The sequence below is a fragment of the Macaca fascicularis genome, chromosome 9, assembly GCF_037993035.2.
Source record: "Macaca fascicularis isolate 582-1 chromosome 9, T2T-MFA8v1.1".
NCBI classification, from domain to species: domain Eukaryota; kingdom Metazoa; phylum Chordata; class Mammalia; order Primates; family Cercopithecidae; genus Macaca; species Macaca fascicularis.
Genome location: NC_088383.1, coordinates 21,963,004 through 21,975,431, shown reverse-complemented (window position 1 = coordinate 21,975,431; position 12,428 = coordinate 21,963,004). Strand labels below are relative to the sequence as shown.

Below are 12,428 nucleotides of genomic sequence, written 5' to 3'. Positions count from 1 at the left end.
CCACACCCAGACTTTGAAGAAAGCCTTCACACGGTGTAGGGGAAGAAGGAGAGGCTGTGCTTGTTCAAGAAATCTTAGGTTCTCAGAAGCTCTGAGATAAATGAAGTGTGCCATATCCCTGTGACTGGTCTAGTCCTTAGCTCACAGTTAATTTTTAATAAAGATTTACTGAATAAACAAAAGAAGGAATAAGAAAAAAAGGTGGCTCAAGTGAGATAGAAGACTTTGAAAAATAAAATCCTGATTGAAAAGTGTTAATTATTTCAGAGAGAGAAAGGGGGAACACATCTTTAAAAAAAGTGTGGAGCAAAAGCATCATAGGACATCCCTTGGGAGCTTTCTAAGCTCAGATTAGCCTAACACACAGTTTAAAAGATGGATGACTGAGTGTTCAAAGATGGCAGACACAGTAAGACCGGGATCCGAAAAACCAAAACCATGGCTTGTGACAATTCTAAAGACAAAGTGGGTTTCAAAAGCACTTATATTCTAAGAAAACAGTGGAACCCTGGCTTAGGGAGGATAATTGTGAGAATAAACGATGACAGGAAAAAATCCTATTTAGCTTTTATGCAGTTCCTTTTTAGCTTTTATCCTTTCAACTGAGAAGAATAGATTTACAACTAGAAAAGATCCAAAAACATCATTAAGAAATTAAAGTAAAAGTTAGGAGAGCCAGCAGTCAGACAACATCAAGTCGTTTTGCATTGGGTTAAAGAGATTGGAATCTCTCCATCCAGAGGGTGGCATCTCAGGGACCTGAGAAAACCCTGTAGATGTGGTCCTGGAACTGAAATGCTGGAATCATGTCCCTTAGCAGTGAGAGCGGATGTGGTGGGGGAGTGAAGGGACCATTCCCTTCTGGGGCTGAGGCTGAGTTACTTTACCTCGCCGTCCCCCTGTTTCTTCACCTATAAAATGGTGATGTTGTCTCAGTTATCCCATCTGCAAAATGGGCATTCTGTGTCTCACTTGCTGATAATAATAGTATTTGCTACCTCTTCTGGTTACTGCAAGGAATAAATAAGATAATCTATGTAAATAGTTGATACACAGTAGACACCGTATAAAAGTTGGCTGTTATTACTATTGCCTATTCTCTTTGAGAAATTGTCAGCAAAAGAAAGCTTTGGGGATGGGAAAACATCCCAAGTTTTAGAAAGAGGAAGAGACAGATTGTAGAAATTACTGACTAATTAATGTGACATTAATTCCTGGCAAAATCCTCATATGGATGAGTGCAGGATGGTTGTAAAAACTTCAAAATAAAAAGGCCTCTTAGGTTCTGTCATAGTTTGCTAGGCTTGCTGTGACAAAGTACCATAAACGGGGTGGCTTAAATAACAGAAATTTATTGTTTTACAGTTCTGGAGACTAAAAGTCCGAAATCAAGGTGTCGGTAGGGTTGGTTTCTCCTGGGGGCTGTGAGGGAAGAATCTGTTTCAGGCCTCTATCCTTGGCTTTTGTTGAATAGGTGGCCAGCCATCTTCTCCCTGTGTCTTCACATCAACTTCCCTTCATGTGTGTCTGTTTCCTAATCTCGTTTGCTAAGGACACCAGCCATCTTGTATTAGGGGCCACACCTATGACCTCATTCTAACTTGATTACCTCAGCAAAGACCCTATCTCCAAATAAGGTGACATTTCGAGGTCTGTGGGGTTAGGACTCTAACACACTTTTTGGACTCCAGTACATACACAATTCAACTCCAACAGGTTCACTAAGAAAAGTCAAGCAGAGCAAAATTAACTGTTTTTGATGCTAGAGAAGAAAGGAAATATATACACAATGAACTTAAATTTTTTTTTAAAACAAATTCAGTGCTGTTAATTATTTTTTATTTTTTGAGATGGAATCTTGCTCTGTCCACCCAGGCTGGAGTGCCGTAGCACCATCTCGGCTCACTGCAGCCTCTTCCTCCCAGGCTCAAGTGATCCTTCCACCTCAGCCTCCTGGGTAGCTGGGTCTTTCAGGCATGTGCCACCATACCCAGCTAACTTTCTGTATTTTTGGTAGAGACGGTTTCACCATGTTGCCCAGACTGGTCTTGAACTCCTGATCTCAAGTGATCCACCCACCTCAGCCTCCCAAAGTGCTGGGATTACAGGCGTGAGCTGCTGCACCTGGTCTCAATGCTGTTAATTTTTTGTATATCAATAATACCTTAATAAAGCTTATAAAAGATCAGTGTTAAAAAAAAGTAAAAGACTAACAGAGACTTTTTCTGAATTACAAGTTGACCACAGTATCTGTTTCTTCCTTTGACATGTGTGTCTTCGTGATTTCACTAATATTTTCAAGGAGTAATAACCTTTTCCTCTTTCACCCAGGACCTTTACTTTGTGACATTACGTGCTTTGTAAGCTTGTAAAACAATTAGAAAATTGTTCTCTGATAGATTGTTCTTGCTTGTAGGAGAATGGTATTGAAATATTCATAAGGAAATGAATTTCAGTTTCAAATGGCAAGAAGAAATACGGTTTAAAATTTTACAGAAAATGACATAGTTCTTGCTTTATGTTAAAAAGAAGGGGGAAAAACGCACGATTGTGACCTTGGCTCTAGTTCAATGTAGAGATTCTGGTGTGGAGATTTATAATCTTAATATTCCTACAATTTAGGATTTATATTTCAATTTCAAAATTTAATTATTAATTTTCTCATGAAACTTTCTCAAATAGCTTCACTTTCTTAAAACTCCTTTTATTATTTTATTAAGTAATGAAGGATTGTATCCGTATTTCAAGAGTGAGTGAAATAGACTTTTGTAATTGCCATTTTTTTATATATAAGTAATGGGCTCCTAAAAAAAAAGCACGAAGGCAGCATAGTTATGTCCTGTGATAAGAACTGCGTTGGTCTTGCTTTGTTTCCAGTAGACATGCTCCCTGGTTAGCCTTTTCTCCCAGGTGAACTTTATTACCTGATAGAAATCTGATCCATCAATTGAATTAATGTGTGTTTTGAAAACAGCATTCTTCTTCCATGCTTTCTCCTGACTTTGAAAACAAATCCCAAACACACTACTCTCTTTTCCTCCTCATAATCAGATCTTAGCTTTCAGTGCCTCCTAAATACTGTTAATTTTTTGATAACTCTTTGTCCATTTGTACAAAAGCACATTTGTACTTTTTTGCCCCGTGTTTACAACCACACCAAAAAGATGCCAAATGGAAAACTCTCCTGGTCTTTAAAGAAAGGGCAAAGCTACTTCTCGCAAATTACATGACTAGAATTCCTCCTGTCCCCCAATAAATGAATGCCAGCAGTTTTCTTCTTTCCTTGGAGGTTCTACTGATTCTTTCTATTTTATCACTTGAGTGGCCAGAAATTCAGCACTTGTGGTGTGATGGATGTTTTTAACTTTTCTATGAACCATTGTTTTGAAATATGGGGTCTGGGCCCTGCTGGAGACTGTAGGGCTGTTCCCCATATTGCTTTTGAGGGGTGGCAGTGATCAGTAGGCGGGGGTCAACTCCACCTCTTGCGGCCTCTGTTCTTGTCATGCAGTGGGGGTTAATCTCTGCAGAGGAATTGATTGTGAGGAGGCAAAGAGAAAATGGATAATTATAAAGAACTGGGCACAGCTCAATAAATGGAAACACGAATGACCACGTGATAGTGCTTTTCCAACGCACCTCCCTTGCCCAGTCAGTTTTCTTTGTGGACCCAGGCAATGTTTTCCGTATTTCACTCTTCTGGCCTTTTCAAGTGTGTCAATTGTTTGAGCTATAGCAATGCAGTGATTACCAGTGATTACCTGGGTTTTGAATGTGCGTTTGAAAGTTGAAGTGTTACCTTATTATAGGCACAGCACTCAAGATTTCCAGAGTACTTGTATGTAAAAGGGAAATGAATCAGACACAGAAAAAGAAACATTGCACGTTATCACTTATCTGTGGGATCCACAAATCCAAACAATTGGACTCATGGAGCTAGAGAGTAGCAGGATGGTTACCAGAGGCTGGGAAGGTGAGTGGGAGAGTGGCGAGGAGGTGGGGATGTTAATGGGTACCAAAACAATAGTTAGAATCAATAAGACCTGGTATTTGATAGCACCACAAGGTGATTATAGTCAATAATAACTTAATCGTACATTTAAAAATAACTAATAGAATATAATTGGGTTGTTTGTAACTCAAAGGATAGATGCTTGAGGGGATGGATACCCCATTTTCCATGATGTGATTATTAAAAAAAAATTTTTTTTTTTGAGACGGAGTTTCACTCTGTCGCCCAGGCTGGAGTGCAGTGGTGAGATCTCAGCTCACTGCAACCTCTGCCTCCTGGGTTCAAGCAATTCTCCTGCCTCAGCCTCTGGAGTAACTGGGATTACAGGTGTGCACCACCACACCTGGCTAATTTTTGTATTTGTAGTAGAGATGGGGTTTCACCATGTTGGCCAGGCTGATCTCGAACCCCTGACCTTGTGATCCACCCACCTTGGCCTCCCAAAGTGTTGAGATTACAGGCGTGAGCCACCACGCCCAGCCTGTGATGTGATTATTACGCATTGCATGCCTGTATCCAAACATCTCATGTACCCCACAAATATATACACCTACTATGTACCCACAAAGGTTAAAAATAAAAAATTCAAAAAGTACTCCTGTATGTATTTCAAATTGGATTGCATTGTCAAATTATTTTAGATTTTGTGTAAGATTTGGATTTGGAATAAGAGTTAATAAAGAAAGGCGATAAAGAGACTCCAGTCTGTGAAGATTTATTTTATAATGTTGATAACTGAGGAAAGTGTGCATCCAGCATCTCTTTAACATTTTGAATAATGTGGAGAGTTTGTGCTGCTGGTTTTGAGTGCTGTGCTACTTTTCCCATATTCTGTTTCATATTGTGAATTTCTAAACACAGGTGCTACTGAGGCCCACGAGCACAAAGACATGAAAATTTAATGTTATAGCTTGTTTCTATTGTGGCTCACTTTTTTTTTTTTTTTTGGCAGAGTCTCACTCTGTCACTCAGGCTGGAGTGCAGTGGCGCAATCTCTGCTCATTGCAACCACCACCTCCCAGGTTCAAGCGATTCTCCTTCCTCAGCCTCCCGAGTAGCTGGGACTACAGGCACATGCCACCATGCTTGGCTAATTTTTGTATTTTTAGTAGAGATGGAGTTTCACCATGTTGACCAGGCTGGTCTTGAACTCTTGACCTCAGGTGATCTGCCTGCTTCGGCCTTCCAAAGTGCTGGGATTACAGGTGTGAGCCACTGCGCCCAGCCTGTGACTCACTTTTAAATCTGACTTTAGTGTTTGCTTTAAAGAAAATTTATTCTCTGTATGGTATTAATAAAATGAGAAGTTCCTCTCTGAACTGGAGAATCATTCTCTATGATTAAGCCAATTTTTAGGAAACAGTTTCCCAAAAACACTGAATCAGGTGGAATAGATTTCTGAAAAATATACATATCATGTCTGTATTCATTATGAACTTCTCTATTTTGCCCCTTCTATTTTGTTCATGTGGTCTTATTTCATTTTGCATCATTTAACAAATATAACGAGGTGCTACGTCTTACTTTTAAGATGTAAAGGCTTACATTTATTTCTGTATATGCTTTTATTTTAAGAACTTAATTTACGGCCGGGCACAATGGCTCACGCCTGTAATCCCAGCACTTTGGGAGGCTGAGGAGGGAGGATCATGAGGTCAGGAGTTTGAGACCAGCCTGACCAACATGGTGAAACCCCGTCTGTACTACAAAAATTAGTTGGTTGTGGTGGTGTGCATCTGTAATCCCAGCTACTCAGGAGGCTAAGGTGGGAGAATCACTTGAACCCTGGAGGTGGAGGTTGCAGTGAGCTGAGATTGCATCATTGCACTTCAGCCTGGGAGATACAGTGAGGCTCCGTCTCAAAAAACAAAAACGAAAACAAAAAAACCCTATATATATATATATACACACACACACACACACATATATATAAAAAACAAAAAATTAGCCAGGTGTAGTGGCAGGTGCCTGTAATCCCAGCTATTCAGGAGGTTGAGGACGCTGAGGCAGGAGAATCTCTTGAACCTGGGAGGCATAGGTTGCAGTGAGCTGAGATCTCACCATTGCGCTCCAGTCTGGATGACAGAGCAAAACTCCGTCTTAAAAAATTTTTTTAAATTTGAAATACAAGAGTCTTTGCAGCCTTGCTGTATAGCGTGGGCATTAAGAGCCAGACTCATTTCTTTTTGAGCTCTAGACCCACATGGGGAACCACTTCATCTCTTCAACCTCAATTTCGTTATCTGTGAAATGGGAGATAATATTGAATAATAGCATCTACTGCCAAGAGTTGTTGAGAGGTTTACAAGAGATAATGCATAGAAAGTGCCTCACCCCCAAATATTACGTATTTTCACGGCCATTGCACAGTTGTGAGCTAGAAGGCTCATGGTGTGGGGTGGACAATTTTGGCCTAGGAGACTGGAGTTTCTCAGTCAGATAAAATCCACCAAGTCTGAAGATGGAGGTTGAGACCAAGGAGACCAAGACTTTGGTTCTAAGTACATAAGGTGGTGCTGGTTTTCTGTGGGGTTATTCTATTATTCATGTTGCTACAAACAAGGAAACTGATGTACAGTTGTTTTTTTCAAGGGCACTCTTCACTTTAGAAGAATAAAGAAGGAAAATAATGCGGTCATTGGATTTCTGGACTACAGCTTGACTCATTAGTCTTTCTTTTCTCTCTAAATAGAAAGTTAAATTACTGTTCTGAGGTTCTGAAATTCAGAGTGGAGTTTGTGCTTGAACCAAGTATAATATTACTTGATGTGCAATTGGGCAGAATAGTTAGAAGTTTGGATGAAATTTTATCCTCTTCCTGTTTCTTTTTGGCTTTTGTTACTCTGGATTTTTTTTTCTTTCTCTTTTTTCTTGGACAGGTTCTTGCTGTGTTTCCTAGGCTGGAGTGCAGTGGCATAATCATAGCTCACTGTAACCTTGAACTCCTGGGCTCAGGTGATCCTTTCATCTCAGTGTCCCATGGATTTATGTTGATTTTTGTCAGTGTTGGATACTATTGTCCTGGTAGCCTGTGATGTGATGAATAGCCCGGGGGCATTGTGTAACATTGGGAAATGGAGGTGAGGAGATGCTCATTGGATGCCTTTGGAATTCTTGGTACTAATGGATTTAAAATATTTTACTGGAGTCACTGTCCTTGGGGCCCAATCTATGAGATTCGTTAATGATCATTGGAAGTCAAGGAGTGGCCAGATGGATGAGCCTGAAAGAGAATCCATGATGGATTGAGCTGTGTTGGGTGGAAGTAAGATCAGACTTGACTCTGTCTACATTCCTCGCAGGCCCTGGAAGGCTTGCCTTCTGTGTCCCATTTCTGGATAGTGTCCCACTCACTCCTTCATTCATTATTCAGTAATGATGGAATTCATTTGTTTATTTACTTAATATTGAAAGAGCCTCTCCTATGAACCAGGCGCTGTCCTAAGTACTTGGAATGCGGCAGTGAACAAAGTAGAGGAAAATTACTGTCCTCGTGGAGCTTCTTAGTGGAAAGAAGCAGACAAAACCCAAAACAAAACAATCAGTAAAATATTAGAAACGGATGCATTCTGTAGAGAAAAATCGAGCAGGGGAAGAGGTAAGTTTCACTAGGTTGGGCAGGGAGTAGGAGGAGAGTTTGCAATTTTGCATAAGTTGGTCAGGGAAGTCTAGTTCTCACACTGGAGTAAAACCTGGTACAGGCAAGGGAATAGCAAGGGCACGGAGTGAACCTGGGGCATGTGGGAAAAGCAATCCAGGCAGGAAGCCTGTGTGGAAGGGAGGAAGGGGCCAGGGGACAATGGGGACCCTACAAGGCCTGTAAACCATTACAGGGACTGCAGAATCCAGGCAGCTCTGACTAAGGGGGCAGCTGCTGGGGTGTTGAGCAGAGGAGTGACGTGATGTGTGACTTAGGGTTTTAGGTTTTTTTTCACTTTGCCTGGCTGTAAAAATAAAGCACTAATGGGCTAAAAAAGGACTTTTGTGTGTGTGTGCTCGCGCTAAAGGGACAGTCACATATTTACTGTAATGATATCCCCTTGGGTGTAAACAAGAGTGCATTTTGTCATTAAAGTGAACCAAGAGTTATCATGAGGCTATGGTCCTTGAGCGAGTTGGACCCCCTGGAAGTTTCTACACATGAGTGTCAGAAGAAAGTGATGACGCAGGAAGTTTCTGTCATCATCAGTGACAAAGTCATGACCGTTGACTAAAGCAGGGTGAATTACATGGTGTGCGTTGCTATATGTGCGAAAACATATCTTTTGTTTCCTGAATATAATTTCAGCCTAGGTTGCTTTAGAGGGAACTTGGAAAAATCCTGCAGAAGAATTGAGTCTTGTTTATTTCTCCAAAAATGACTTCAGTTCCTTTCTTTGCTCTCCCTCATTTCATCCTTCCCGTCTCTGCCCTTCAGTGATGATCAGAGGTCAGGGAATTGCCCTAACAGTGTGTATATTTCTGAGTGGTGGTCATTAATTTTCCTTGGCTTGGCTGAGGAAACATTCCTGTCACCTCTTTTGAACATCGAGCACCACCTTGGTGTGAATGAGTTTCGACAACGGGACCTTGTTCTGTAGCCAGGGTTGAAGAAGTTGGCGAAATTCCACTTCCTATTAATTTTCTTGTACAATTTGGACACCTAGGAAAACATCTGAAGAAAGTTTTCATTTTGTGAGCTCATAATAAATGCCATAACGTGGTGTGCCAGGCTGTTGGCTTCGGGTGTGACTTTTGTACAGAAGGTGTGCAAAGAATGATTACTATAAAGATTAATTAGGAACATGTAATGATTCTGTCTTTTAAACTTTTGAAACATGGAAATGGATTTACACAGATAATAATTCTGAAGTTTTCACATCTCATTTTTATATTTGCCAAACAACCCCACCAGTTTCTTTTCTTGGCAGTGCAAATGTTTGGAGATATATTGTATGTTCTTCAGCACATGTGACTTCATGTTTTTCTTCACATACTGTAGTTGTGCAAGTCCGTGGTTGGAGCCTCACTGGGTAGACTCCCAGCCATCATTTCAGCTTTAATTGGTTGTAAAATATTAGCAGGAAGGCAAAGTTATTTTACACCGAAGTGACTTTTTTGGGAAGTAGCAAATTAAATTTTATGGTAGCAGCTGTTCTGAGCAGAATTTGTTGGGAAGTTGATGAGAAGCGAAAGCTTCCAACAGTTCGATATAAATCCTTAGTTTAAAAAAGATGCAAGCCGCACATAAACGAGGCTATGGAAGTAGAGACAAATATTTTTGGTCCATATTTTATTTATTTGTTTTGTAAATAATTTAAAAGTGAGGCCTTCGTTATTTCATAGTTCAGTCTTGGTCTTTCAAAAATAATCGTTGCTCTGATTTTGCAATGGGAGCCTTTATTTAGTTTAGAAGTCAATAATAATATGCTAAAAAAGGAACATAACTTAGTAGAGAACCTCCCTAAGGGGAGAGCTCTGAGTGGAAAAAACGCAAACTGTTTTTCCTCTGTTTTTACCCGACAGCAATCAACGCAGAAGAGTTCTGTGACCAGATGTGTGAGGGATTTTCCCACACATACAGAGAAGGGATCAGTTCTGCGGTGGACACCAGCTGGGTGTCCTCCAGTTCACTTCTGACCTTATCTACCTGGAGATAGCACCAGATTCCACAGGTTGAGGGTTCAGTCCCACAAGACCGCCCCCATCACCCACTTCCGATGCCAGTCGCAAGCTCCAGTTCACTTTATTTGCGCTTGTGACTAACAGGCTATTAATCAGGGTTCCCATGACTCTCTCCTTGGGTTCTGTTAATTTGCTAGGGTGTCTCACAGAACTCAGGGAGACCCTTACTTATATTTACTGGTTTATTAGAAAGACTTACAGGTCAGATGCGATGGGGCTTATGCCTCTAATCCCAGCACTTTGGGAAGCCAAGACAGGTGGACCACTTGAGGTCTGGAGTTTGAGACAAGCCTGGCCAACATGGTGAAACCCCGTATCTACTAAAAATATAAAAACTATCTGGGTGTGGTGGCGTGTGCCTGTAGTCCCAGCTACTCAGGAGGCTGAGGTGAGAGAATCGCTTGAACCCAGGAGGCGGAGGTTGCAGTGAGCTGAGATCGCACCACTGTACTCCAGCCTGGGTGACAGAGAGAGACTCTGTCTCAAAAGGAAACAGAAAAAGAAAGACTATTACCAAGGATACCGATGAGGAGGTGCAGAGGGTGAGGAAAGGGTGCAGAGCTTCCATGCCCTCCCCTGCTGCACCCCCTCCAGGAACAGCTGTCCAGAAGTTCTCACTACCATGTTCTCTTGGGCCTTTTTGGGATACTTCACTGGATAGGTGTGATTGAAGCGTGGACACCCATGTGGAGAAATGTGATTAGCCACAGAGGGGATGATCTAATGCTAACAGACGAGTGGGGAAAGCCAGCCAGACCCATCCTTTCAGGTTCTTCTTGGCCTCTCTGTGCAGGCTTCCTTCCTCCTGGGGATGGGGCAGGACCCCTTCTGAAACGGGGGTCTTGTGACCCACAATCAGATAATGGACGTCAGAGAATTTCTTTATGGAAAGGTAGGGGAAGGTGAGAGCATATTCTTAGTTTCTATGGCCTGTCCTGGGGAGAGAAAGGAGCAGGCAAAAGGAGGGCAGGGGCTGGGCACGGTGGCTCACGTCTGTAATCCCAGCACTTTGGGAGGCCAAGGTGGGTGGATCACTTGAGGGCAGGAGATCGAGACCATCCTGGCCAACATGGTGAAACCCCATCTCTACTACAAATACAAAAATTAGCTGGGCGTGGTGGTGCGCACCTGTGGTCCCAGCTACTCAGGAGGCTGAGGCAGGCCAATCGCTTGAACCCAGGAGGTGGAAGTTGCAGTGAGCCAAGATCACTCCACTGCACTCCAGCCTGGTGACAGAGCGAGACTGTGTCTAAAAAACAAAAACAAAACCACCACCACAACAACAAAAAAGGAGGGCAGGATAAAGCTCTGAGAGATTCTGTTTTCTGAGGCCTAAAGAGCCCCAACATTCTAACACAGGACTATCTTTCACCTTCATCACTCTGATGCTGTTCCAAAGCTGCTTTGGGAACCACGGACCAAAGTCCACATAATTTAACAGAAGAAATACTTACTGTTTCAGTCACTTAGGAAATAACAAGGGTCCTGGGAGTGATGAGCCATGAACTGTGGATGGAAACTAATGTACATGTTTCATAATATCACAGGGGTATACTGGATAAATCATTTGAGAAGAAGCTGGGACATTTGCATGTGTTATTCACTTTCTGGAACTTTCTCCCACCACACACCTTTGTCTTGTTGATGCCTTTTTGTCCTTTAGGCCTCAACTGTCAACGGGGATGCCTTTTCTGGTCTGGCTAGTTCTCTCTACTGTAAACTCTTCTAACCTTGTGTAGTTCTTCTTAGCACTCATTTTATATTTATTTGAGTAATTCTTTATCCTGTGAACTCCAAGAGATAAAGAAGAGTTCCGTTATTTTTTCTGGACATTATTGTATCATCACTGCCTAAAAACAATGCCTGGCATGGTGATAAATATCTGTGATTGATAAATATTTGTTTCATGAAGGAACCTGTGAGTGAATTGAATTTGGTTGGCGACAGGAAGGCCAGTACAAAGATTCCTGCCTGCAGCCTCAAGTCCAAATGCTGAAGGGGCTGGGTAGCTAAGGTAAACGGGTGAAGCAGACTGTGAGGAGCTTGAGTTGCTCTGGGCAACCAGATAGAATGTTCTGGACAGGTGCCTGCTTGGTGGATGTTCTCTTGTTCCTTCCGTGGAGGCGGATTCTTCTTACTCAGGGATGTAGGCTTGAACTGTGGTAAATATCAAGGACTCCCCGGGCAGACAGGACTTATGGAGTAGAGAAGACTGAGGAAACTTACACTACTCTTCATTGAAGTCTTTCTAGAATCCACAGCAATGGTGACTGAAAGAGGAAATCACGAGGTAAAGTTAGCCTGCAGTGGGTTGAGGACTGAGTGGGAAGTGAGAAGGGAAAGCCAGTGAAGGGAGGCTCCTCCCTTGAGAATTTTGTCCAAAGAAAAGAAAAAAAAAAAGGCAAGAAAAGAGACTGGAGGAGAAACAGGGTCAGAGAAGAATTCCAGAAAGATACAAGGGAGGGGAGGGAATTTCTCTGCCAATGAGGACCCCTTCTTCTGAGAAACTGGGTGAAGGTCCCTAGTTTCTCAGGTGAAAACGGCAAACGGACAATGAGACCTTGTTGGGAGGCAGGAGGAGGTCCCAGGCTCAGTGAGGGGAGTGCGTGTGGGGTTGGGGTTTTGCTTTGGGGAAGCTGTGCGTGGATGTAGTCCTAAATGCATCTCCATTTCTACTTTTTATCACAGATTTTATTAACAGGTGCTGAAGAAATATTACTAGAAAGATGGAGGCAAAGCTTCCCTTGCTTTT

The 12,428-nt window shown here is 42.1% G+C and overlaps 1 protein-coding gene across 2 annotated transcripts in view; it reads left to right on the top strand.

Annotated features, from left to right (window-relative positions):
* The window catches only part of NEBL (nebulette), a 377,590-nt gene that overhangs the window by 15,845 nt on the left and 349,317 nt on the right, over positions 1–12,428 (top strand). The window lies entirely within an intron of this gene.